This window comes from Gossypium raimondii, chromosome 10, assembly GCF_025698545.1.
Source record: "Gossypium raimondii isolate GPD5lz chromosome 10, ASM2569854v1, whole genome shotgun sequence".
NCBI classification, from domain to species: Eukaryota; Viridiplantae; Streptophyta; class Magnoliopsida; order Malvales; family Malvaceae; genus Gossypium; species Gossypium raimondii.
The window spans coordinates 50,428,399-50,453,372 of NC_068574.1; the positions used below are offsets into that span (position 1 = coordinate 50,428,399).

General features: G+C 35.7%; 1 long non-coding RNA gene and 1 other non-coding gene across 2 annotated transcripts; one reads left to right on the top strand and one right to left on the bottom strand.

Annotated features, from left to right (window-relative positions):
- Window positions 1–2,796: 2,796 nt before the first annotated feature.
- LOC128034278 (small nucleolar RNA R71) lies at window positions 2,797–2,903 on the bottom strand. The gene has a single exon (XR_008190408.1). It is a non-coding gene; the product is annotated as a small nucleolar RNA R71 (small nucleolar RNA).
- Window positions 2,904–15,002: 12,099 nt separating this feature from the next.
- LOC105775997 (uncharacterized) lies at window positions 15,003–15,978 on the top strand. The gene is made up of 2 exons (XR_001127815.2): window positions 15,003–15,271; window positions 15,814–15,978. It is a non-coding gene; the product is annotated as an uncharacterized LOC105775997 (long non-coding RNA).
- The last annotated feature ends 8,996 nt before the right edge of the window (window positions 15,979–24,974 follow it).

The window sequence follows — 24,974 nt, forward strand, 5'->3', positions numbered from 1 at the left end:
CACAGAATTTTACTTATAATGTTCACATTTACAAATATCAGATCATAATATCACATGACCAAAAACATATATCAAACCATAATGTCATATTTTAGAAACATATATCATATCAGAATGTCATATCAGATCAGAACAAATCTTACCCCTTTCTGCTACACACCATTTCCTTCCAACCAATCACACAAAATAGGACTACAAGAGTCCATCCGTCCAATCACACTAGGTCATGGTGGTATCCTACTCATAATGGTCCAGCTAAGCTGCAAGACAGATATTGTGGTTTAAACATTAGAATTGCAGTAATACTGGTAGAATACACTTCCTGCATCATATTAAAACCCACATTAATGCACATGTATAATCACAATAACATACATATATATCACATGAATGGTACGACATGCATATCTAACCATATCTTACATATCATAACATATCATAGAACTTATATTAACAATTATTCTACATAGAAGTGTCATACATGTTCTTGCACGTTCAGAGTTATCAGAACATAGATTACACATAAGTTTTTCACCTACCTGATAACTCTTGAAAAGAGTTATATTTCATGCCTTTGGACCTAGTCAATTGCTTGTAGTTAGGTACATTTAGTAGCATTTTAGGACATTTTACTAGTATTTTTATCATTGCATGAGGAGCTTGGACTGTGTTTAAATATTAGGTACTCTTAATTGCTTGTGGTAGGGTTGTGTTTGGTGGTTTGCCAAGTGCAGGTTGAGGAATAAGAAATAAGGGAGTGAAGGTTTACCAACAAAAAGGGTTGGACATTTTGTCAATACAAATACTGTGACAATTACGGAAAGATCGAGTCAACACTCAACACATACCAGTTTCAGCCCAACTATACTTGTACTAGAAAAATTTGTCTAAAAAAAGGAGAAGATAATCCTGGGCTATTGGTTTTTATCCTAGAAAAAAAGAATTTAAAATGAAAATAATCTTGGGTTGTTGAAAAAAGAATTTAAAAAGAGGAGAAGATAAACATAGGTTGTTGGATTTAGCCTAGGGAAAAGCTATAAAAATCCAAAGGAAGAAACCTTAAATGGCGAACAAAGAAAAAGAAGAGATCCTTAAGAAAATAGAGGGTAGCGGCTGAGTAGAGACGGAAAGAGGAAGATGAAAGCAGTCCCTCTCAACAATCGCAGGACATTGTGCTGTTGGAGTGTGAACTGGATACACAAAAGTTGTCTTCCCAAAGTCTTTCGTATTTCTTAATTTGTTCTCGCATGAATTGAATGATGAAAATGGTGTTGGATGTTATTTTGGTTTTGAATTTTATGTGCCAATCCATTGGCTAAATCTCATCGAGTTAGAATTACATGATGAACCTTTTAATTTTTTTTAATGGTTGAAGTATAGATTTGAATCAATTTACTATTTCATTCAATTGTTTTTATTTCTAAATTGTAGGTATGCAATTCCTAGACATAGATGACTGTTCGACATGCCTATCAACTAAATCTAATTTTGAAAAGGTTGGTTAGTTGGATTGATATTGAATGATATGAGTAAGTAATCGATTGATACTTGCAATAGACTCTAGACATAGAGCAACATTCATACAGAAGCAAAACAATATAGGGTACCGTATTAAGGCCTATAGACACGAGAAAATTAACTTGAGGTTTTTGCTCTAGAAAGAAGTAGACCACTTTAGAACTCTTCTGAGCAGTACATTAATTACGATTTTACCGATGCATTTCTGATAGTAAGTGTAGATTCTTAGTAATTCCAACCTTCCATATCAACATCGTTTATCCCTTATCCCTTGCCGTAGTATCTTTGCTATCTCATCATTATTTTTTTACTTGTTCAGTTACATATTATTCATATAATCATTTTCGTAATTGCCATTGCATTTTTACTCTTATTTTGCCATAGTATTTACAGTTATTCATTAATTCCACATATTGCTTACATTATTACTCCACTAATTGCCACTGCATATCTATCATTGACTTTGTCATAGTATTAATCATATTTTATTATAATAACTTGACCATTTTTGTGCCTCAATTCGATCCTTGAGGGAACGATACTCACTCTTCACTTTATCACTTGATTTGATGCATATACTTGCACAAACCGCATATCATTTCACATGCGACAAGTTTTTGGCATCGTTCCCAGGGATCGACAATTTTGTGAAATTTAGTTGGTTATTATACTTAATTCCATTAGTTTTATTTAACTTAGTTTAATTTAATTTCTACATGTTTGCTAGCAGTGTATGAGAAAAGGCATTCTTGCTGACAAAGAGTATCCTTTTGACCTAGAGATTGAACGAACTTTGCAATGGAGGTGAAAAGAAATGAGAAAAATGACTAGATAGGGTAATGATCCTGATCTCAATAATAATCAAAATGGTCAGGATGTTAGTCCTCCTATTCGTTAGGTGATAGATGAGACAGACCCATTCGAGAGCATGTTGTTCCAATTTTTGATGATTTGAATCTAGGGATAGTCAGGCCACAAATACAAGCTCAGCAATTCGAGTTAAAACCGGTAATGTTTTAGATGTTACAAACAGTAGAACAGTTTAGTGGATTATGCACTGAAGATTCAAGACTGCATTTAAGACTTTTTCTAGATGTTTGTGACTCATTTAGACAATAAAGTGTTCTTGAAGATGCCCTGCTACTTAAACTGTTTCCATATTCTTTGAGAGATCGTGAGAGAGCATGGCTAAATGCTTTGCTGTCAAGAATAGTGGCATCATGGAATGATCTTTGCCAGAGGTTTTTGCTACAGTATAATCCCCCAAATATGAATGTCAAGCTTAGAAATGACATCACATCTTTTTTAAAATTAGAGTATGAAACATTATATGAAGCTTGGGAATGAGTTAAAGACTTAATTTGGAAATGTCCGATGCATGGATTTCAACACTGGACTCAAATAGAGATATTTTATAATGGGTTGAATGCGCATACGAGGATGGTATTTGATGCCTTCGCCAATGGTACATTGTTGGATAAATATTATAATGAAGCATATGGGATTTTGAAAAAAGATGACCAACAATGATTTTCAGTATCTTACTACGTGATTTGGGACTGGCAGATGAGTGGTTGGAACTATGGAACTTGATGCAATCACTTCATAGTCTGCTTAGGTATCATCTTTAACTAATATGATTAAGACAATGAAGAGACCAACTGTAGTTCAGGAGATGAAAGCAGTCGAGCTAGCTTGTGTTTATTATGGTGAAGGCCATGTGTTTAATGAATTCCCATCAAACCTAGCATCGGTATACTACATGGGTAATTTTAACCGAAATAATAATCCCTATTCCAACACCTATAATCTAAGGTGGAAGCAGGTTTCGAATTTTAGTTTGAATAATCAAGGTGTGGGGAATTTAAACAATGTTGAGGGACAGAATGCCAACAATGCACCACCTAGTTATAATCATCCTATGTCGAGGAAAAATGCTTAACAAGGTCAGGTATCATCTTCTAGTTCTATCGAATCTTTGTTGAGTGAGTATATAGCCAAAAATGATGTTGTGATTTAGAGTCAGGCTACGTTTTTTCAAGCTCATGAAAATCAAGTGGGGCAAATAGCGAACACTCTAAATTTAAGGCCACGACCAGCATTGCCAAGTGATACTGAAAATTTGAGAACCCAAGAGAAGGATTAGTGCAAGGCCATCAGTCTTAGAAGTGGGACTCAGTTGAATGATGTTGTTCAAGATCCCTCTGTAAAGGAAGACAAATCTAGTTGCAATCAGGAAAAGATTTTATAACCTACTGAACAACTGACAACACCTAAAAAGGTATACAAAGAAATGTTGTGACAAAATCAAATCATGTTGCTGACAAGAATGCCACAACAAAACAATATCAACAACCTGAAGGACGACCACCTTTACATTTTCCTCAGTGATTCCAAAATTGTAAATAGGATATTCAGTTTAAAATATTTTTAGATGTCTTGAAACAAGTCCACATCAACATACCACTAGTAGAAGCTTTGGAGAAAATGCCCAACTATGTGAAATTCATGATAGATATACCTTTGAAAAAGCACAGATTGGGAGAATTTGATAGTGCTGCTCTCACTGAATGGTGCAAAATAATGTTGATAAATAAATTACTTCCAAAGTTGAAGGACCTAGGGAGTTTCACCATCCCATGTTTAATTGGAAATCAGTATATTGGTAAGGCGTTATGTGATGTAGGGGCAAGTATAAATCTAATGCCTCTATCTATTTTTAGAAAGCTGGGAATTGGGAAGGCAAGACCCACAACAGTCACAATGTAGCTAGCTGGTCGGTCTTATGCACATCCAAAAAGTAAAATTGAAGATGTGCTGGTAAGAGTAGACAAGCTTATTTTTCTATTCTATTTCATTATTTTAGAATGTGGATCTGACAAAGATGTACCTATTTTTCTTGGAAGACCTTTTCTTGCTACAGGCATAACTTTAATCGATGTGCAAAAAGGTGAACTGACCATGAGAATGAATGATCAGCAGGTCATGTTCAATGTATTTAATGCGCTAAAATATGTTGATGAGTATGAAGACTGTCGTGCCATTGGATTGATAGAATTAGCAGTGGAGGAAGAGTTTACAAGATTTTGCCACATCAATTCTGATAGTGATGAAGAGTCATTTGCGCAGAGACCCTTGTGCACTTTACTAGAGCAAAATAGACCTTTCAATTTTGATGAACAATGTTTGGTAGCTTATGTATATTGCATGGAGCTGTTGATGTCAAGAACATAAAAATGGGGGACACATTTAAAGTTAATAGACAACGCTTGAAGCACTACTAGTGTACTCATGTAGAGCGAGACAGACAGTCCATTGATCTTCAAGATGTTTAACTTCAACATCTTGAAAATTCTTTTTATTTTTATTTCATCTTGTGGACTTATATTTCTTTTAGTTATTTCATTTCCTTTGTTTAATAATTTGTAGGAGGGTAAGGGGTTGGTGACATAGAGCCCATTGAGATGAATCCTGCCAATGAAGAGAATGTACCCAAAGCAGTAAAGGAAGAGCCAAAGAAAAGAGAGTATGTCAGCATTGAGACTGACCGTGAGGACGGAAAAGAAGTAAATCCCTCAGTTGCACCACCTATGGACAATAATGTGGTTGTTCCACCTCATTCTATTGAATTGTAACTGTCCAAGACCATGGCATCGATCGCTTGATTGATGAACTCACGGAGACCGATAAGGATGGGGTTGAACTAACCCTAGTGAAAAGGAAGCAGAGGTACAATGTTTCTGCTCGTAAATCAACCTATCATATAGAATGAAGTATTTACAATATAGTCCATGACATTATCTGTATATAGATATTTGCATATATCTATTCATGCATTGAGGAAAATGCATGCCTTAGGTTTGGGGGTGTATTGTGCATTTAGGTTGTATTACGTTTCTAGTATGTATGTTCATCCTAGTATAGTAAAGTTGTTTGCCAATGCCATGTGATTATTAAATATTTTTTATCTACGAGAAGTTCAATCTTTAATTGTGATGTTCGATGATGACTTTATATTCTTCAATATGTCTAGAACATGTGACAATGGATGAGGTGAGTTTAGCTTAGGTTAGATTGCGTGAAAATTTATTCTTAAAAATGAGATGTTTTATATTTATTTTTTTATTATAGCGAGTTTCTTTTAATGAACTTAGCATTTTTGAAGCCAAACTCAGTCATTTTGCCATGAAATTACTTAAATAAAGAAGGCATTCCAATGCTTAGAATTGTCGAGTAAGTCATCACCACTTTGTTTGCTCCATCGTGCTGTTGACTAGAAATTTGAGTTTAAGTAAGAGTGTGTAATAAAAAATTTTTGGGGCACTCTGCTATAGTAATTGGCTAAGTAGTTAATGAGGTAATTGTTTGCTCCATCTGTTAAGTTCAATTTTGAGCTTAACTTATTCAACTAAATTATTTAAATTATTGATTAAATTTTGAGAAATTGAATGTCGAATTAGTTTAAATTACAGCAAGAACATCCCATGCCGTAATAATGTGTTTTAGCTCCAATTCAATTATTTAATGTTAAAATTTTAAGTCATGTGCGGTGAATGACATTTGGATTTCGTATGAGCTCAAATTGGAATAATTAAGTTGCTGAATGTTGATCATATCTTTGGTGAAGGAATTGAATTTTAATTGGTAGCAAAAATTCGGTCAAATAAAAAACAATGATAGAAATGAATTAAAACAATGAAGGAGCAATCGGTCCAATTGGAAGCCAAACATGCGACAAAAACATCACTAGGGAATCATTTTAATTCCCCAAATTCCCTTCTTGCTAAGCGGTGGCCGACCTCAATTAATTCAAGGAAATTTAATCACCTTGAAGAGTTCAAATAAAGTAGAACTCTTTTAGGTTGAAGCTTTTTATGCAATGGGATCACTAGGATAAAGGGATAGGAATGAATTATTTTAATTTTTTTTGGAGGCCGTTAATTCTTCCATAAAAGAGGTGTACAGCAGTTTTAAAAGAGCGATCGAATAGCAGAGGAAAGTAGCAGAAAAGTGTGGCACTTTCGAGCAAAGGAAAATCTGAAATTGAATGAGCAAAAGCCGAATCGAAATCTAAGTAGCGACCGAATTTCAACTAATCAAGAGAAGAGAAGCTCGACGATTTGGGAATTTTCTTCTCCAAAATTCAGTCTATAATTTGTGTTGTTTACAATTGATTTTTGTCTCATTTCGTTTGCTATGAGTGGCTAGTTTATTTAAGCTTAGTTAGACACTCATGAAACTGGCACAAGTGCTTTGAAAAATTTATTTTGCTATCAAATCAAATTCGGCATTCTTGAATTGTTTGATTTTATCTTTCAAGGAATTTTCTAATTCAATTGGAGTGATCACCTAATTAAATTGGGAATTTTCCTATCATCATTTAAGTGCAAATTGAGGAATCGAATTTCTTAATTAAGCTTAGAATTAGTGATAATTAATTGGCATGACTAATTAAGACAACTTGGATTTAATCTTAGAAGCCATTGGTGGATTTTCTTTGGTTAAGGCAAGGCGAAGTCTCTAAATCTCTTAAATTCCTTTAACAAAGTCGACACAAAGATAATTTAAGGAAGGTTTCAATCATGAACGTTTTCTAATTGAATAAATTACTAGGGGTAGGAAATTGCTTCGTGGCGATTTTTTTTCTCACCTTTTTGCTAATTTGATTTCTCAATTTCGTGTTTCAAAGGACTTGTCTTTGGGTGGATTAAGGCGTCAATGACTAAGCATTATTCTTCTCTTGATATTTCCATCTCAGCAGTTTTAATTTTAGCCAAAGCTTATTTGTTATTTGAGATTATTTTTATCAATCGTAACACATAAACCCCCCCACTTTTCCTTTTTATTTCACATGCTCTTACATTAATTTAATTTTAAATCACTTCAAATAGGTTTGTTGTGAGCTTCTTCGTGGGATGATCCTGTACTTACTCTATATTACCAGTTAATATTGGTTGAGTAGAGGAATTAAATTCGGTGGTCATAACGACAGCTACCAAATTTTGGCGCCGTTGCCGGGGAAGCGACGTAGTCAAATTTATTTGATTTTCAGACCTTATTTTATTTTCTTGTTTTTGTCTTTGCAGGTAGATTAGACCCTTTAGTATATGTTATTAAGGAGTGGACGACGAACATCGGAGTTTCCTGTTAACACCACCGGCCAGCAAGCTGAACACTCCAATTCCCACGTTGAGCCTACCGTTTCTGAGGATATCAACATGGCTAACCAGACTTTGAAGCAATTGGCCGCTCCTAACTTGGCTGCGCAACCACCATCTATCACGTATCCTGCCCTTGATAGGCCATTAAAGCTTAATTCGGGATTCCTGAACTTGTTGCCAAAGTTCAATGGGTTACCAGGTGAGGACCCTTACCGTCATATTAATGAATTTTTAATTACTTGTTCAACTATGCAGCCAGATGGCATTGAAGAGGAACACATCAAGCTCCGAGCCTTCCCATTCTCGTTACAAGGTTTGGCAAAGGACTAGTTATATTACATGCCACCAGGTTCATTCACAACTTGGACAGGGTTACATAAGGCTTTCCTTGAGAAGTATTTTCCGGCATCAGAATAGGATCAATCAGGAAGGAAATTTGTGGAATTAAGCAACTAGTAGGTGAGTCATTATATGAATACTGGGAAAGGTTTAAACGACTATGTGCGAGTTGTCCACATCATCAGATTAGTGAGCAGCACTTAGTGCAATACTTTTATGAAGGATTGACACCACAAGATCGAGGAATGATCGATGCAGCGAGTGGAGGTGCATTGGTTGATAAAACTCCTGAACAAGCCCGGAATTTGATTGCTAATATGGCGCAAAATACACAACAATTCGGTCTCAGGAGATCCGACTTGGGTAAACGAATGGATGAGGGCCAGTCAAGTATGATGGAGGCTCAGTTAGCTAACTTAACGGCTATGGTAAGTAAATTGATGGTGGAGGTATCTGAAAGCTTCATTATGTGGCATTTGTTGTTTGGAAGGACATACCACAGATATGTGTCCGACATTACAGGAAAGGGAAGCTAATGCCGTCTTTCCAAATCAGAGGAGGTATGATCCATATTCAGCTACCTATAATGAGGGATGGAGAGACCACCCCAATCTCAGATACCAAAACCGAGCCGCACCTCCGGGATTCGAGCAGCAAAATTCTCGACAATATAATTAGTCACAGCAACAACCCAGCCATCAAAATCTTAGTGCTGAAACTAAGACCCATGCCATGCTTGAACAAATGATGAAAATGATGGCTGACCAGAAGAAGGAAACCGATGGAAGATTCCAGTCTTTGGAATCGGCAGTGAAGCAGTTGCAAACCAGAGCCTCGTCGACTGACGTTAATCTTGGGAACTTGCAAGCACAGGTAAATAATCGGTTACCATCACAGCCTGTGGCAAATCCAAGGGATAATGTCAGTGCTATAACCTTGCGAAGTGGGAAGGAGTTGAGATCGATACTAAAGAAGGGCCAAAATAGTAATGAGGAAGACGAAACTGAGGTAAGAAAGGTCCGATTTACTGATATTGAAGAGGAAAATTCAGCCTTGCCAAGGGCAGATTTACAACCGTCGCAAGCAGCTCCAAAGGAAGTAGGGAAATCACGTTTACAACAGTCCACTATTTTGCATGATGCAGCAAATTTTGAGCAGGAAACGAGGGTTCTTGAGCTTTGAGCACAAGCAGGTCAGAACGACAATAACCAACCTCAATCTTATGTACCAAAGGCGCCGTTTCCACAACGTTTGAGGAAGGAAAAGTCAGACAACGTCAATGCTAAAATTTTAGAGACTTTCCGTAAGGTACAAGTTAATATCCCATTGATTGATGCAATTAAACAAGTACCTAGATATGCTAAGTTTTTAAAAGAACTGTACACATCTAAAAGGAAATTAATTGGAAATGAGAAGATTAGTCTAGGCGAAAATGTCTCTGCGGTATTTCAAAAGAAACTTCCTATTAAATGTAAAGATCCTGGAATGTTTTCGATACCTTGTAAGATAGGAGATCTTAAACTAGATAGAGCTATGCTTGATTTGGGTGCTTCTATAAATGTCATGCCTAGGAGTATCTACGATAAAGTTCAATTAGGTGCATTAAAAGACACGGGACTGATAATACAACTTGCAGATAGAAGTAATGCCTATCCTGATGGCGTTTTAGAAGATGTTCTAGTGCAAGTGAATGAGTTAGTTTTTCCAGCTGATTTTTATGTTTTAGACATGGGAGCTAGTGATAACTCAGTTGATGTACCCTTACTTTTAGGTAGACCCTTCCTTAAGACACTAGAACGAAAATTGATGTGCATAAAGGAATTTAACAATGGAATTTGATGGTGAGATAATTAAATTCAATATATTTGATGCTATGAGATATCCCACTGATATTAATTCTGTATTTACTCTTGATGTAATTGACAATTTTGTTCAAGATGTCTATGAATTAGGGGAAGAAGACGAGTTGAAAAGCGTTCTCACTAAGAGCATTTTTGATGTCGACAAGCAAGAATTTATCATTTCTGAATCTTTAATTGACTCAGTTTGTGCTTTAGACTCGCCCAAATTGACATGATTCAAGCCGATTCTCCCTAATCTTATGGTGACTGGTAAGCAGGTTCCTTCACTGATTGCGCCACCTAAATTAGAGTTAAAAGAGCTGCCCGAAAATTTGAAGTACATTTATTTGGGGGAAAATCAAACTCTACCATTGATAGTGTCGAATGCCTTAACCGAGATGCAAGAATCTAAGCTGCTTAGAGTTCTTAAGGAGCATAAGGAAGCCTTCGGTTGGACACTAGCCGACATTAAGGGACTTAGTACAACTTTGTGTACCCACAAGATAGCTTTGGAACCAGATTCAGTCCCCAAAAGAGACCCTCAACGCCGATTGAATCCACCAATGATGGAGGTAGTTAAGACTGAAATTTTGAAATGGTTGGAAGCCGATGTCATTTATCCCATACCCGATTCAAAGTGGGTAAATCCAATTCATGTTGTACCTAAGAAGGGAGGAACTACAATAGTTACCAACGAGGAAGGTTTAGAGATTCCTACGAGAGTGCAGAATGGTTGGCGGGTTTGTATAGACTATCGGAAACTGAATAAAGCCACTAAAAAAGACCACTACCCCCTTCCATTCATGGATCAAATGTTAGAAAGGTTAGCTGGTCGATCACATTTTTGTTTTTAGATGGCTATTCAGGTTATTTGCAGTACCTATTGCACGAGGATCAAGAGAAGACCACCTTCACTTGCCGTTTGGAACGTCGCCTTCAAGAGAATGCCTTCGGATTGTGCAATGCACCGCTACTTTTCAAAGAGGTATAACGAGCATATTTTGATTTTATTTCACATTTAATGGAAGTGTTCATGGATGATTTTACGATTTATGGTGATTCATTTGATCAATGTTTGCATCATCTTGTGTTAGTTCTTAGGCGTTGCATTGAGACTAACGATATTGAATTTTGAAATGTCATCTCATGGTTGAAAAGGGCGTAGTATTGGGGCATATCGTCTCACTAAAGGTTTAGAAGTCGACCAAGCCAAAGTCGAGGTAATTAAAATTTACCTTATCCAAATCTTGTGAAAGGAATTGATCCTTCTTGGGTCATGTAGGTTTTACCGTCGGTTCATCAAGAATTTTCACGATATCGTCACCTTTATGTGCATTACTCGATAAAGATGTCGCATTTGAATTTAGTGAGAATTGCGAAAATCTTTTGATGAATTGAAATTGAAATTGATCACGACCCTATCATACGGGGCGAATTATACATTACCTTTTGAAATTTTATGTGATGCCGTGATAAGGTCATGTTAGTGCGGCTTTGGGACAAAGAAATGGTAAGGAGTCTTATATTATCAGGTATGCTAGCGAGCTATTGAACCCAGCTCAATGCAATTATACCACGACCGAGAAAGAGCTCTATGCCATTATTTTTGCCTTGGAAAAATTTAGAGCATACTTGCTAGGAGTCAAAGTTGTTGTATTTTCTAACCATGGTGCTCTTAAATATTTGTTGCATAAAAAAGAAGCTAAGCCCCGATTAATAAGATGGATTTTGCTTTTGCAGGAATTTGACTTGGAAATTAAAGATAAGAAAGGTAAGGAGAATCTTGTGGCCGATCATTTGAGTAGGATAGAGACTGGAATTTTGAGGGATGAGCCTAGTGATTTATTTCCCGATGAGCGACTTTATAGTTTGTCTAGTGTTTTGCCATGGTATGCCGACATAGTAAACTACTTAGTGACTAAAGAGTTCCCTACGAATGCGCCTAGACATTTAAGAGAAAAAATTAGAAGTCAAGCCTGATTTTACTTATGGGAAGAACCATATCTTTGGCGATTTTGTAGTGACCAAATAATTAGGCGTTGTGTCGATGATAGTGAGATAGAGTCGGTGCTTAATTTTTGTCATTCTCGAGAAGGTGGGGGACATTTTGGGCCTAAGCGAACAGCTCATAAAATACTTGAGTGTGGTTTTTTTTGGCCGACTATTCATAAAGATTCATATGCATTTTGTAAAACATGTGCATCATGTCATAAAACTGGAAATTTAAGTAGCCGAAATCAAATGCCATTACATAATTTTTATGTTTGTGATATATTTGATGTATGGGGTATTGATTTTATGGGGCCTTTTCCTTCTTCTTTCGGTTATCTGTACATTCTTGTTTGTGTTGATTACTTGTCGAAATGGGTGGAAGCATTTCCAACTAGGGCCGATGATGCTAAAACTGTGGTGAAATGTCTTAAGATCAACATTTTAAATAAATATGGGGTACCAAGGGCTATAATTAGTGACAAGGGAACACATTTTTGTAATAGAACCTTAAAAGCTTTATTTGCACAATTTGGTGTCACCCACAGTGTCGACGACTTATCACCCTCAAACCAATGGGCAAGCCGAGAGTAGTAACAAAGAGATCAAGGGAATTTTAGAGAAAATTGTTAAGCCCAATAGGAAGGATTGAGTCAAAGGTTAGATGAGGCATTGTGGGAACATTGAACGGCTTACAAAACGCCAATTGGGATGTCACCTTCTGAGGTTGTTTTGGGAAGGCATGTCATCTTCCGTTGAGCTTGAGCATAAATCATTACGGGCTATTAAGCGGTGCAATTTGGATTTTAGTTTGGCGGTGAAGAGCGCAAGTTGAAGCTGCAAGAATTAGAGGAGTTGCGCCTAGAAGCGTATGACAATTCGGTCATCTACAAAGGTAAGTCGAAGGCATTTCGTGACTCAAAGCTGATTCGCAAAGAATTTAAGGTGGGGGAAAAAGGTACTACTCTTTAATTCTAAGCTTAAGTTGTTTCCCAGTAAGTTAAAATAAAGGTGGCTTGGTCCATTTATAATAACCGAGGTGCATCATCATGGGGCAATCGAAATTAGGAGCCTCGAAACTAATAAAATTTTCAAAGTGAATGGTCACAGGTTGAAACATTTTCATGAAGGAGAGCAAGTAACTTGGTTGGAGGAGATCAATCTTGAGGATCCATGAGAAGTGTGATGTCGAGCCACCGACTTAAAACAAAGGTGCTTGTGGGAGGCAACCCACATATTCAGGGGAGTTTTCTTTACCATTATTGTTTCTTTCCATTAAGTTAATTTTAATTTTCAAATTTTTCTTTTGCATTAGGGACAATGCAAACATTAAGTATGGGGGAGAATCAATTCATTGATTTTCTAAATATTTGATGCTTGCAACTTTCATGAATAAGTCTTGTCGAATTTCCTTTAGAAAAATATTTAAATAAAAGAATGAAGATGTATTTCATGAATTCAAACTGATTGGGGTGGTTGTATGTCGATTGGTTGGGTTAAATTTTGTTTTCAATTAATTGATTTTGGTTAGTTCTTGTTAAAAAAAATAATCCGCTCAATTGATCAATTATGTGGTCCTTGTGAGGAATTAGAGCCTAGAGCGTAAGTTGGGACATCCATGCCAACTTGAGAGGTTCTTATAAATTCATGTGTGATTATTGTTATCGGCTATCAATTACTCTAGAACTTGCTTTAGATCTTATTAAAGATAGTAATACATTTGATTTCCATTAAATATGATTCAAGAGGCTATAGGAATTAACCCACAAGTACTTATTTAAAAAAAAAAAAACCAACCTTGACATTATTCCAATTAGTTAGCCAATTTGAAGCCTTAATTTCCCATTTTTTTTTGTACCTCCAAATTAAGACAAAGCCGAATCCACTCACCTTTTTAGGCTAGTTAATTTAGTCTGGAAGTTCATCCTGATTTCGGCATATGCTGGCCAATTTTGGGTGATGTTTAGTTGGTAATTAAAGGCTGATTTTTGTGAGAAAGAAGCAGCAAGTTACAGCCTTCCGAGTAAATTTCATAAATGTAGTGTTATGTGATCATAAGGGAATGGATCGGTTGAACCAAAGGACATGGAAACAATGAAAGGCTGATTGATTTAGTTATCTTCTTGAATTATTGAAAACAAAGAAAAAAAGAAGAAGAAGAGAGAATAAGAGAATTGATGACTTCCGGACGATTAACTACTCTAAGGAAATTAGCTCCACCATCCAAATAAATTCCTCCCGTCCACTGCACATTACCTCAGCCCCATTACAACCATAATTTGGTCTCGATTATATTTATGAAATTTTATGTTTAATGTTAAGGTAAGATGGACAAGCAAGCCTATGGGGTTAATTACGGTTGATTTCAATTTGAGAGCATTATACTAGCCTAAACACAATGAGTGAAGAGTGTTAACAATTCTATTCTTTTCAGGTGAGAATTGATCAAAGACGCGTGATTAGTTTCCTTTATATTTTCCTCTCTTGAATAAACCAAAAATCTTAACTGTTGATTTCGGAATTCATCCCAAGCATGAGCGATGCGACAACTCTTTATTAGTCTTGATATTTCTGAAATTCTTCTTGATTTTTTTTGATTGCTCAGGGACGATCAATGGCTTAAGTATGGGGGAGTTTGTTAAGTTCAATTTTGAGCTTAACTTAGTCAATTAAATTATTTAAATTATTGATTAAATTTTGAGAAATTGAATGTCGAATTAGTTTAAATTACAGCAAGAACATCCCATGCCGTAATAATGTGTTTTAGCTCCAATTCAATTATTTAATGTTAAAATTTTAAGTCATGTGCAGGTGAATGACATTTGGATTTCCGTATGAGCTCAAATTGGAATAATTAAGCTGCTGAATGTTGATCATGTGCTGGCTGAAGGAATTGAATTTTAATTGGCAGCAAAAATTCGGTCAAATAAAGAAACAGCAGGCCGAAATGAATTAAAACAATGAAGGAGCAGTCGGTCCAATTGGAAGCCAAACATGCGACAAAAAAATCAGCTAGGGAATCATTTTTAATTCCCCAAATTCCCTTCTTGCTAAGCGGTGGCCGACCTCAATTAATTCAAGGAAATTTAATCAGCCTTGAAGAGTTCACATAAAGTAGAACTCTTTTAGGTTGAAGTTGTTTTTATGCAATGGGATCAGCTAGGATAAAGGGGATAGGAATGAATTTTTTTAATTTTTTGCTGGAGGCCGTTAATTCTTCCATAAAAAGAGGCGTACAGCAGTTTTAAAAGAGCAGTCGAACAGCAGAGGAAAGTAGCAGAAAAGTGTGGCACTCGAGCAAAGGAAAATCTGAAATTGAATGAGAAAAAGCCGAATCAGAAATCTAAGTAGCAGCCTAGAATTTCAACTAATCAAGAGAAGAGAAGCTCGACGATTTGGGAATTTTTTCTTCTCCAAAATTCAGTCTGTAATTTGTGTTGTTTACAATTGATTTTTGTCTCATTTCGTTTGCTATGAGTGGCTAGTTTATTTAAGCTTAGTTAGACACTCATGAAACCTGGCACAAGTGCTTTGAAAAATTTATTTTGCTATCAAATCAAATTCGGCATTCTTGAATTGTTTGATTTTATCTTTTAAGGAATTTTTCTAATTCAATTGGAGTGATCACCTAATTAAATTGGGAATTTTCCCTATCATCATTTAAGTGCAAATTGAGGAATCGAATTTCTCAATTAAGCTTAGAATTAGTGATAATTAATTGGCCGCAACTAATTAAGACAACTTCGGATTTAATCTTAGAAGCCGCTGGTGGATTTTCTTTGGTTAAGGCAAGGCGAAGTCTCTAAATCTCTTAAATTCCTTTAACAAAGTCGACACAAAGATAATTTAAGGAAGGTTTCAATCATGAACGTTCTCTAATTGAATAAATTACTAGGGGTAGGAAATTGCTTTGTAAGTGATTTTTTTTTCTCAGCCTTGCTGCTAATTTGATTTCTCAATTTCAGGTTTCAAAGGACTTGTGCTGGGTGGATTAAGGCGTCAATGACTAAGCATTATTCTTCTCTTGATATTTCCATCTCAGCAGTTTTAATTTGAGCCAAAGCTTATTTGTTATTTGAGATTATTTTTATCAATCGTAACACATAACCCCCCCCCACTTTTCCTTTTTATTTCGCATGCTTTTACATTAATTTAATTTTAAATCACTTCAAATAGGTTTGTTGTGAGCTTCTTCGTGGGACGATCCTGTACTTACTCTATATTACCAGTTAATATTGGTTGAGTAGAGGAATTAAATTCGGTGGTCATAACGACAGCTACCACCATCTATCTTTTTAGTCAAAAGCCTTAGCTTCAAGAGTGATTTTTTTATTTAAATTGCGACATGATTAAGTACTAGGTAATTTGGAGTATGCTCCATTTTGATTATCAAGTCAAATAATTTTGTCACATGCTAAATCCCTTAATGTTAAAAAAAAAGAAAACAAAATAAGAAAAACAAGTACAAATAAATACCTTGTGAAAGTCGTGAGCAAGGGTATAAAGTAACTTGAGTATAGGTAACAAATAAACCGAGTAAATTAGGGGATATTTGCTATGGCCAGAAAGAATACAAGAGTACGTAGGAAATTTTACTTTTAAGAATAGATTTTCTATGCTACCTTTGTTGAAATGAACCTTTGACATTTGACCAAGTTTTTTAGATAAAAGAAGTCTACTGAGAACTGATGTATATGTTGTTCTTTTAATAGACTAATAGTACAAGATAGTTATATGTAAGGGCAAAAATTTATGCATTAATGCATTCATATGTATTTAGCTTGAGGACAAGCAATAACTCAGGTTTAGGGTGTGATAACTCTTGAAAAGAGTTATATTTCATGCCTTTGGACCTAGTCTATTGTTTGTACTTAGGTACATTTAGTAGCATTTTAGGACATTTCACTAGTATTTTCATCATTGCATGAGGAGCTTAGACTATGTTTAAATATTAGGTACTTTTAATTGCTTATGGTAGGGTTGTGTTTGGTGGTTTGGTAGGTGTACGTTGTGGAACAAGAAATAAAGGAGTGAAGGTTTGATGGGCTGCCACATAACCTACTAGAGAGTCATGTGACCCACACGCTCGTATGACCCACACGGGCTACCACTTAACCTATTAGAAAGCCATATGACCCACATGGTTTGCCACATGGCCAACCACACGATCATGTGACCCACACAGTCTACCACACGACCTACCACATGATTGTGTGACCCACATGGTCTGTTACACGGCCTACCACACGACCGTGTGACCCACATGGTCTGCCACATGGCCATGTGATGTAGAGCGGTTTTGAAAACAACCTTTATTTTTGATTTTTTCCAAGTTCTAATCGACGTTTCAGGTTAGATTCACACAGTTAATTTTACTTCTAATTGACCACACAATAATGCACTTCGAATACTACATACGATAGCAAAACGCATTGATTAACAAACATGAATTAACCCTAATATTTCACTTGATAACCCTAGCTTTTCTAAAAATTAGTCTCGAAACCAATTTCCTAGCACATACCTCACAATAAAATAGTGCCAAAATAGTAACTACTCTACCAGAAGATCCCGAATATCACACACTTCGCCTAACCAAATACTACTAGAAACACTTAACACCACAAAAAAACAAAAACAACACTAACAACTCATACCTTGCTCAAGAACGAGTTAAATTTTTAATATTAGAAAAATAAAACAACTTTACTTGCACCTATATTGGTTTATGATTACAAAAGAGGAGTAAAAAAGGTAGTTCCACAACAATTTAATGGCAACAAAGTAAGTAGCAACACAAGAAGAAAGAAAAGATGGAGGAAAATCAAGAAAAATAAGAAAATGGGAAAAATGGGGAAATGAAACGTGACCAAAAGAGGGGGAAGTGGAAAATAGTGGGACGGTAAAAAGGGGAGTGAAATTAGGAGTTAATCCCTCATTTTTTTAAGAAAAACCACCCACTAACACTTATTAATTACCCATATCAGACTTTTCCTCATAGTTAAAAACAAAAATGATTTCCACTTTGTACACACATGAATCAAACATAGGACCAAAGGGTAAATTGAAGCGTTACCACTGAACCAACAAGCTCATTCTTGTCATCAATTGTGCAAAAATAATATATAAATCAGATGTTCAAAGATGGGTTTAGGAAAAAATAGAAAAAAATATAAGGAAAATGATTCAAACCCATAATCTCTCACACACTAGCATAACATTTAACCATTGAACCAAATTAACTCATTTGAAAAAAATTTCACAATATAAACTAAAAATACAGGACATAATCACTCTTGGTCTCACTAACCCAATTTTTTCTAACTCGATTTTCAGGTTGTGACAAAAAAAAACTAACAAAACAAAAATAAACAAATAATAATAACATAAAATCAAGTACAATTGAAAATAAAAATAAAGATAGCTAAAACAGAAAACTAAATAGATTTAGTGATTGGCGTCGATGGTAAGTTTGAATCGCAAGGCCCAGCACCGGGTGGAGAAATATGAAAGTGCTGACATATCTGCTGCAAATACGCTTCAATGTCATCGAACTGAGTTGACTGTTGCCTAACATGCTCAAAATGTAACCACTCGAGGTGATCTATCCACTCTATATGATGCTACTGATTACGATAAATATCATCGAGTGTAACTGAATGCGTATGTGCAATAGTGGAGGGACTAACAGGAGGATTGGGAATGGGTCGCGGTGGTTGCGGTCGGGGGGATGAAGATAAAGTCCCAGTAGCCTTTCTTTTCTTGGAATGAGAGGAGACATACTCTTTCCTCGTGTGTTCGACATCATGTACCTGAAAAACAAATGACAACCAAATCATCAGAGGCCCAAAAAAATCAACATTACAAAATAAATAAATCTAGCAGATAAACAAATCAACATATGAATTAAAACACATTGGCAAATGAACCAACTCATCAGAAAAAAATCTACTCTTAACACAAAACTAAAGCTAATACAAATACTATTCAGTAATAAATAAATTAATTAAGTTAACCAATTAAAAAATACTAATAATGAATAGAATACTAAAACTAATATTAACAACATAACAAAACTAATACTACTAAACAGGGTAATAATATTAACACTAATAATAATAAACAATATCTAAAAAAAAAACTAATGCTAATCACATGCACAAATGAATAGTAGTACTAGCAAACAAAAAATAATAACAATAATAATAGTAATAATAATAAATATACTAACAAAAAAAATGCACAAAGAAAAGTGGGGAGAAACGATAGTAGTGTTGGGCTACACATGGGGGAAGAAAAAAAACATTTGTGGCCTTAAAAGTGGAAGGGCTAATGGGTTGCACATGGTGAGAAAGGGAGATTTGGGGGTAGGTTGATAGAAAGGAAAAAGGGAAGGGAGAAGTGGGCTATTGTGGGGTGAGGAGGAACGGGGCTCCGACAAGGACTAGCCTACAGTGAAAGACGAAAGGGGAGGCAAGAACGGGGAAGAAGAAAGGGAAGGAGAAAAGGGGGAGAAGGACGATTTTTGGTTAGGGGACTATTGACTAGTGGACGGATCAATGAGGGGAGGAGGGGACCAATGGCGAGGTGGCTCGATCGATGGCGGCTGGGTTTTTCAGGGTGGTGAATGAGGTAAAGGTTTTGGGTATGGGGGCATGGGTGAGGAAGAAAGGAGAAATGAAAAAAAATAAACATGGAATATAATTATAATTATAATTATAATAAAGAATAAAATAAAATAAAATGTAAAAAACTAACTTTAAAGAGATACATGGCCATGTGATAGGCCATTTGGGCCATACAGCCGTCTGACCAGGCTGTGTACCCACACCCAGCCCGTGTGTAACACAAAAAGAATTGAAAAAGATTAAGCTCAGGTTCCACACGGCCTGAGATACTCCTGTGAGTCCAAGCCGTGTGTAACACATGGCCATGTATGATGCTCGTTCATTTCTCCCACGCTCATATGCGGGGTTGCGTAGATCATATGGTTTAACACGTGCCCGTGTGACAGACCCTGTGTCGCACAAGGCTACCTCTCCAGCCTGTGTAACTCTCTATGCCTATGTGGGTTAAATTAAATTTTAAAAAAATAGCTCCAGTATGTACACAGCTTGAGACATGCCCGTGTGTCAAGGCCGTGTAGACCTTTTTTGAAGTTTTTATTCTTTTTTTCAATTTTTTTATTCTTTTTTTTATTTTTTCAATTATTCTTTTTTTAATTTTTTTTCAAATTTTTTAAAATAAAAAAATAAAATGAATAACTAAGTAAAATAAAAACACATGGGTTGCCTCCAAAGAAACGCTTATTTAGAGTTTAAGCTAGACTTCCCTTTTTAAGCTAACAGCTAAGACGAATCTTGGAGCTGAAGCTCCTCTCTCTTGTTGTCAATATTACCACCAAAATAAAGTTTTGAGTCGAAGACTATTTACCTTGAATGTATCATAATTAGGGTGTGTTACCTCAATGGTTCCGTACGGAAATACGTTTTGTACCACAAATTGGTTCGACCCTTGGACTTAAGCTCTAAAGGGAACATTTGTAGATCTGACATGTTTAATAGCACTTAGTCCCCAATTTTGAATTGGTTCGTCCTTTTTACATGCACATTATGGCGTTGTTTAGTTATTTCTTTGACCGTTGTTGGGTTCTCATCAGCCTTTGTTTGCCATTCATCTAATTGAAAGAGCTGCACCATTTTCTCTCCAGTAGTCTCTTGATTTTTATCACCTTGAGATGAATACTATTCAAACACATATTCATTAGTAAATTCCTGTAAAGAATTTTGGGTCACATGATTACCAACATTAACAGAATAACGAGTATCATCTCACTCCCTAGGAACTCTAACAAAATCATGATCATGAAGAGTAACCTTTTTATCACCTACACTTAGCACAAGTTCATCACTACCCACGTCAATACCAGTTTTAACAGTGGCTAAAAATGGTTGACTTAAGATCATGGGTACCTCAATATCCTCATCCATGTCCAATATAATAAAATCAGTAGGGAATATAAATTTATCAACTTTAACAAGTACATCTTCAATAATACCCTTAGGATACCTAATTGATCTGTTAGCTAATTGAATATTAATCCTAGTGGGTTTTGGTTCCCCGAGACCAAGTTGTTTGAACATTTTATAAGGCATAACATTTATACTAGCACCCAAATTAGCCAAAGCTTTTTCAACTTTTAAACTACCAATAAGACAAGGAATAGTAAAACTCTTTGGATCTTTAAACTTGTTGGGTAGTTTGTTTTAGAGAATGGCTGAGCAATCCTTATGGAGCTCCACAATTGACAAGTCAGTTAACTTCCTTTTATTTATTAGTAACTCCTTTAAAAATTTTGCATATTTGGACATCTGCAAAAGAGATTCAGCAAAAGGTAAGTTAATTTGAAATTTTTTTTAAAAGCTCAAGAAATTTACATATTGTTCTTTTATGCTGTCTTGCATCAATGATGCCAGATATAGAATTCATGGTTTGTATTAACCATCGGCTTATGCTCTTTCTTGCTTTCCTCAAACCCATCATTTTTCTCAATAGCTTTTAGGTTCAGTTTTTTTAGGCTCGACTAAACTATCCACGTTTTGAACAGTGATTGCATGAACTTGATCCTTTGGGTTAGTTTCAGTGTTACTGGGTAAGCTACCTTACTGTCTTTCTGAAAACAATTTAGCAAGTTGTCCAATCTAATTTTTATGCCCTCAAATCGATGCTGGTTGATATTTCAAAGGTGTTCTAGTGTTTTGAAATTGAGTTTCTGACACTGAAATAAATTTAGCTAACATCTCCTCAAGGTTCGGTTTCTTTTCTTGCTGATAAGGTTACTGACAACCTAGAAAGAGTTGTGACCTTTGATTACCCATAAAGCTGACTTGCTTATGCTCAATATTAGAACTGAAGGGTAAACATTTTGATTAATCATCTCCGCTCCATTTGCATCACACTGCACTACCAGATTCACCTGCTTAGAAAAATTCCAATCATCAATTTTCTTACCAAGCTCTTCAACCTGATTTGCTAACATAGAAACTACATCAATATTAAAAACATCGATTGCTTTAATCATTTTTTTCTCATGACCTACCACTAATAGTTATTCAATGCCATCTCCTCAATAAATTCTTGAGCTGCCTTGGATGTCTTACTATTCAATGTTCCGCCAACTACTACATCAATTAGTTGTCTAGTCGAGGGATTCAAACCGATGTAAAAGGTTTGAACTTTTAACCACAAAGGTAACTCATGATGAAGGAACATTTGATACGAGCCAAGGAGGTGACACTTAAGGGGTTGTTTTTCCTAGTGGTCCAATCACTCGAAGCAAGGCACGACAATTAAAATCAAAGATGAATGCTTTTGTCCAAGACTTTGTTGCTACAAATTTAATTCATCATGTTCATGACATTGACAAATACGGGAATGTAGTTCACTGGACCAATCTTGGAATAGTGAAAGCCCATAAATTGGTGGATTAATCTTTTATGTATATTATTATTATTATTTACTTAATTCTCATTGGTTGGGACACATCACTTATGAGTTAAGTAATTTTATTGGTTAGATTATTATTTATTTATTTTCTTAGATAATTTTAAAGAGTTTTATTAGGATTTCAATTACTCTTGAAAGAGTTTTATTAGGATTCAATTACTCTTGTAATTTGCCTATAAATAGGCTTGCTTTCTACACATTGGAGGGGAAGTGGAATAAAAAAAGAGTATTTTGTTTTCTTCCAAATTTGTGTGAGGCAAATTTTTGAGTGTAGATTGATTCTTCTCTTGCTATTTAGTTTGGAGTTTGTTACTTTCGAGGGTATTTTGGAGTTACAAATATTCAAATTTCTTTCTCGTTCATCGGTGTTTCTAGAGGTGCTTCTTCTAGGGGTTTCGTAGGGAGCCGCTCAATCATTGGCATTTTTGGTTACAAGTTAACCAAGGGTTCCATAGGGCAAATCCATCCTTTTTTCTTTTATTATTGTTATTTAACTAATTTTATTTATTCTCGTTTTATTTCTAATTTGTGTTTCTCTTGTGTCTAGATCCGGATTCGCATCGGTTGGTATCGATTTAGGGCCATTCGATTGTTATTTTGAAGCTAAAATCAAATCCAAAACGAGTCAAAATACCAAAAACACTTTTCATTGGTTTCGTCGATTCTCTTTTTTTTTGAAGTTTGTGTTTATTCTCCTTTTATTCTTTAAAAAAACAACCAAAAAAAAGAAAAAAGCGAAAAAAACCGCAAAAAAAAGTTGCCTACCTTTCATACGTAGGTTTCTTCTTTTCCTATTATTGTTATTATTTTTATTTTTTTTCCCAAAATTGAATTTGTTTTCCTTCTTCTTTTCTTGACTCAAGTATAATTAAAGCTTCAATTTTTGAAAATCTTAAGACACCAAACGTTTCTGATTTTTTTTTTTAATTTGGGTAGAGTTTTCTAAAGTTTTCTTCTTATTAAAGTTTTTCTTTGACTCTAGAGTAAGGGATCGTTGCAGGTCTACATTTTTTTTTGTTTCTCTTACACTTTCTAACACTTTGTTTCTTCATGTGTTAGCAGATATTAAAGGTACGCACAATTCCTTCATCCGTGTAGCCTCCATTACAAATTGCCTCGTCAAGTTTATTGGCCTCTTAGAGCAATTAGGGTCTTCATTGTTTCTTTGAAGTTTGCACCTCCGTTATTTGATCTTGATTAGTAACCTTCTCCAAACATATTTACAAGTTTTGAATCATTCAGAGAGTTATTCTTTTGAGAGCTAACGAGTGAGGTTATTATTATTTTTTCTTTCTTGTTCCTGTTTGTTTGATCTTTCACAGATACCATGCCGTTCACTAGATCCCAAACTAGTAAAAATTGAAGAGGATGAGCAAAAAAGAGAGAACGATCCTTTGGTGAAGTTGTTACAAAAAGAGATGAAAAAGTTGCAAACTCAATTTGAACATCGCATAACCTAGATGTTACAAGAGCAAAGGGAGTATCTTGATACAAAACTTACAACTCAAGAGAGATACATTGCCGATAATTACAATAAGTTGAACGAAGCCTTTATAAGCCGATCAAATTCACGAGATCGAACTTTTAAATGAGGGGAGGACCATGTTTTTGATGATGACTTTGACTCCGAGTATGTACCTAGAGAAAGGTTGGAACGAAACAATGACACCCCCAAACCAAAATTTCTTTCTTTCTTAGGGAAGAATGATCCTGATGCTTACCTTGATTGGGAGGAAAAGATGGAAGCATTCTTTGCTTGTTACAATTACTCTGATGAGAAAAAGGTAACATACGCTGTCGCTGAGTTCATTGATTATGCACTAACATGGTGGAATAAATTATGTAAAAGTAGGATTCTTTATAGAGAGCAACCTGTTACTACTTGGGTTGAAATGAAGCGCATCTTACGAAAACGGTTTGTTCCACCATACTATTATCGAGAACTCCATCAACAACTCCAACATCTTGTTCAAGGAGATAGATCTGTGGATGACTACTACAAAGAGATGGAGACTATTCAGATTAGAGTCAATCTTGTTGAAGAGGCTGAGGTGACTATGGCTAGATTCCTTGTCGGCCTAAAGCCTGAGATTGCAAATCGAGTTGAGTTACAACACTACATGGATGTTGAAGAGATGCTTCAAACCGCACTCACTATTGAAAAGCAATTACGAAAAAAATGGACAATGAGGGGTGCTAGTTTAGTTTCTAATCCTGCTTGGAGAGGAAATTGGCAAGAACAAGATGATAGATTATGGAATAGGAGAGATGCACGGTTCAAGCCAAATGAGCCTAGAACTTACTCCAAAGATAGAGGTATGCCTAATTCATTTAAAGGTTCTACTTCTACTAATCGAGCTACTAATCGAGCTCCATCTTCTTCTTCTACTTCTCCTAGTGCCATTAAGCAGCCAAAAGATATTACCTGCTTCAAATGCCAAGGAAAGGGGTCACTATGCTCGAGAATGCCCTAATAAAAAGTCATTGGTGATTCGAGAAGATGGCGAGGTTGATTTTGAGTCTGATAACGAAGGTGAGATGCCTCCTTTGGAAGATGCTGATGATGTGCATACTCATGATGAGTATAAAGAATACTTGGAGTATGGTGAGAAAGCACTTG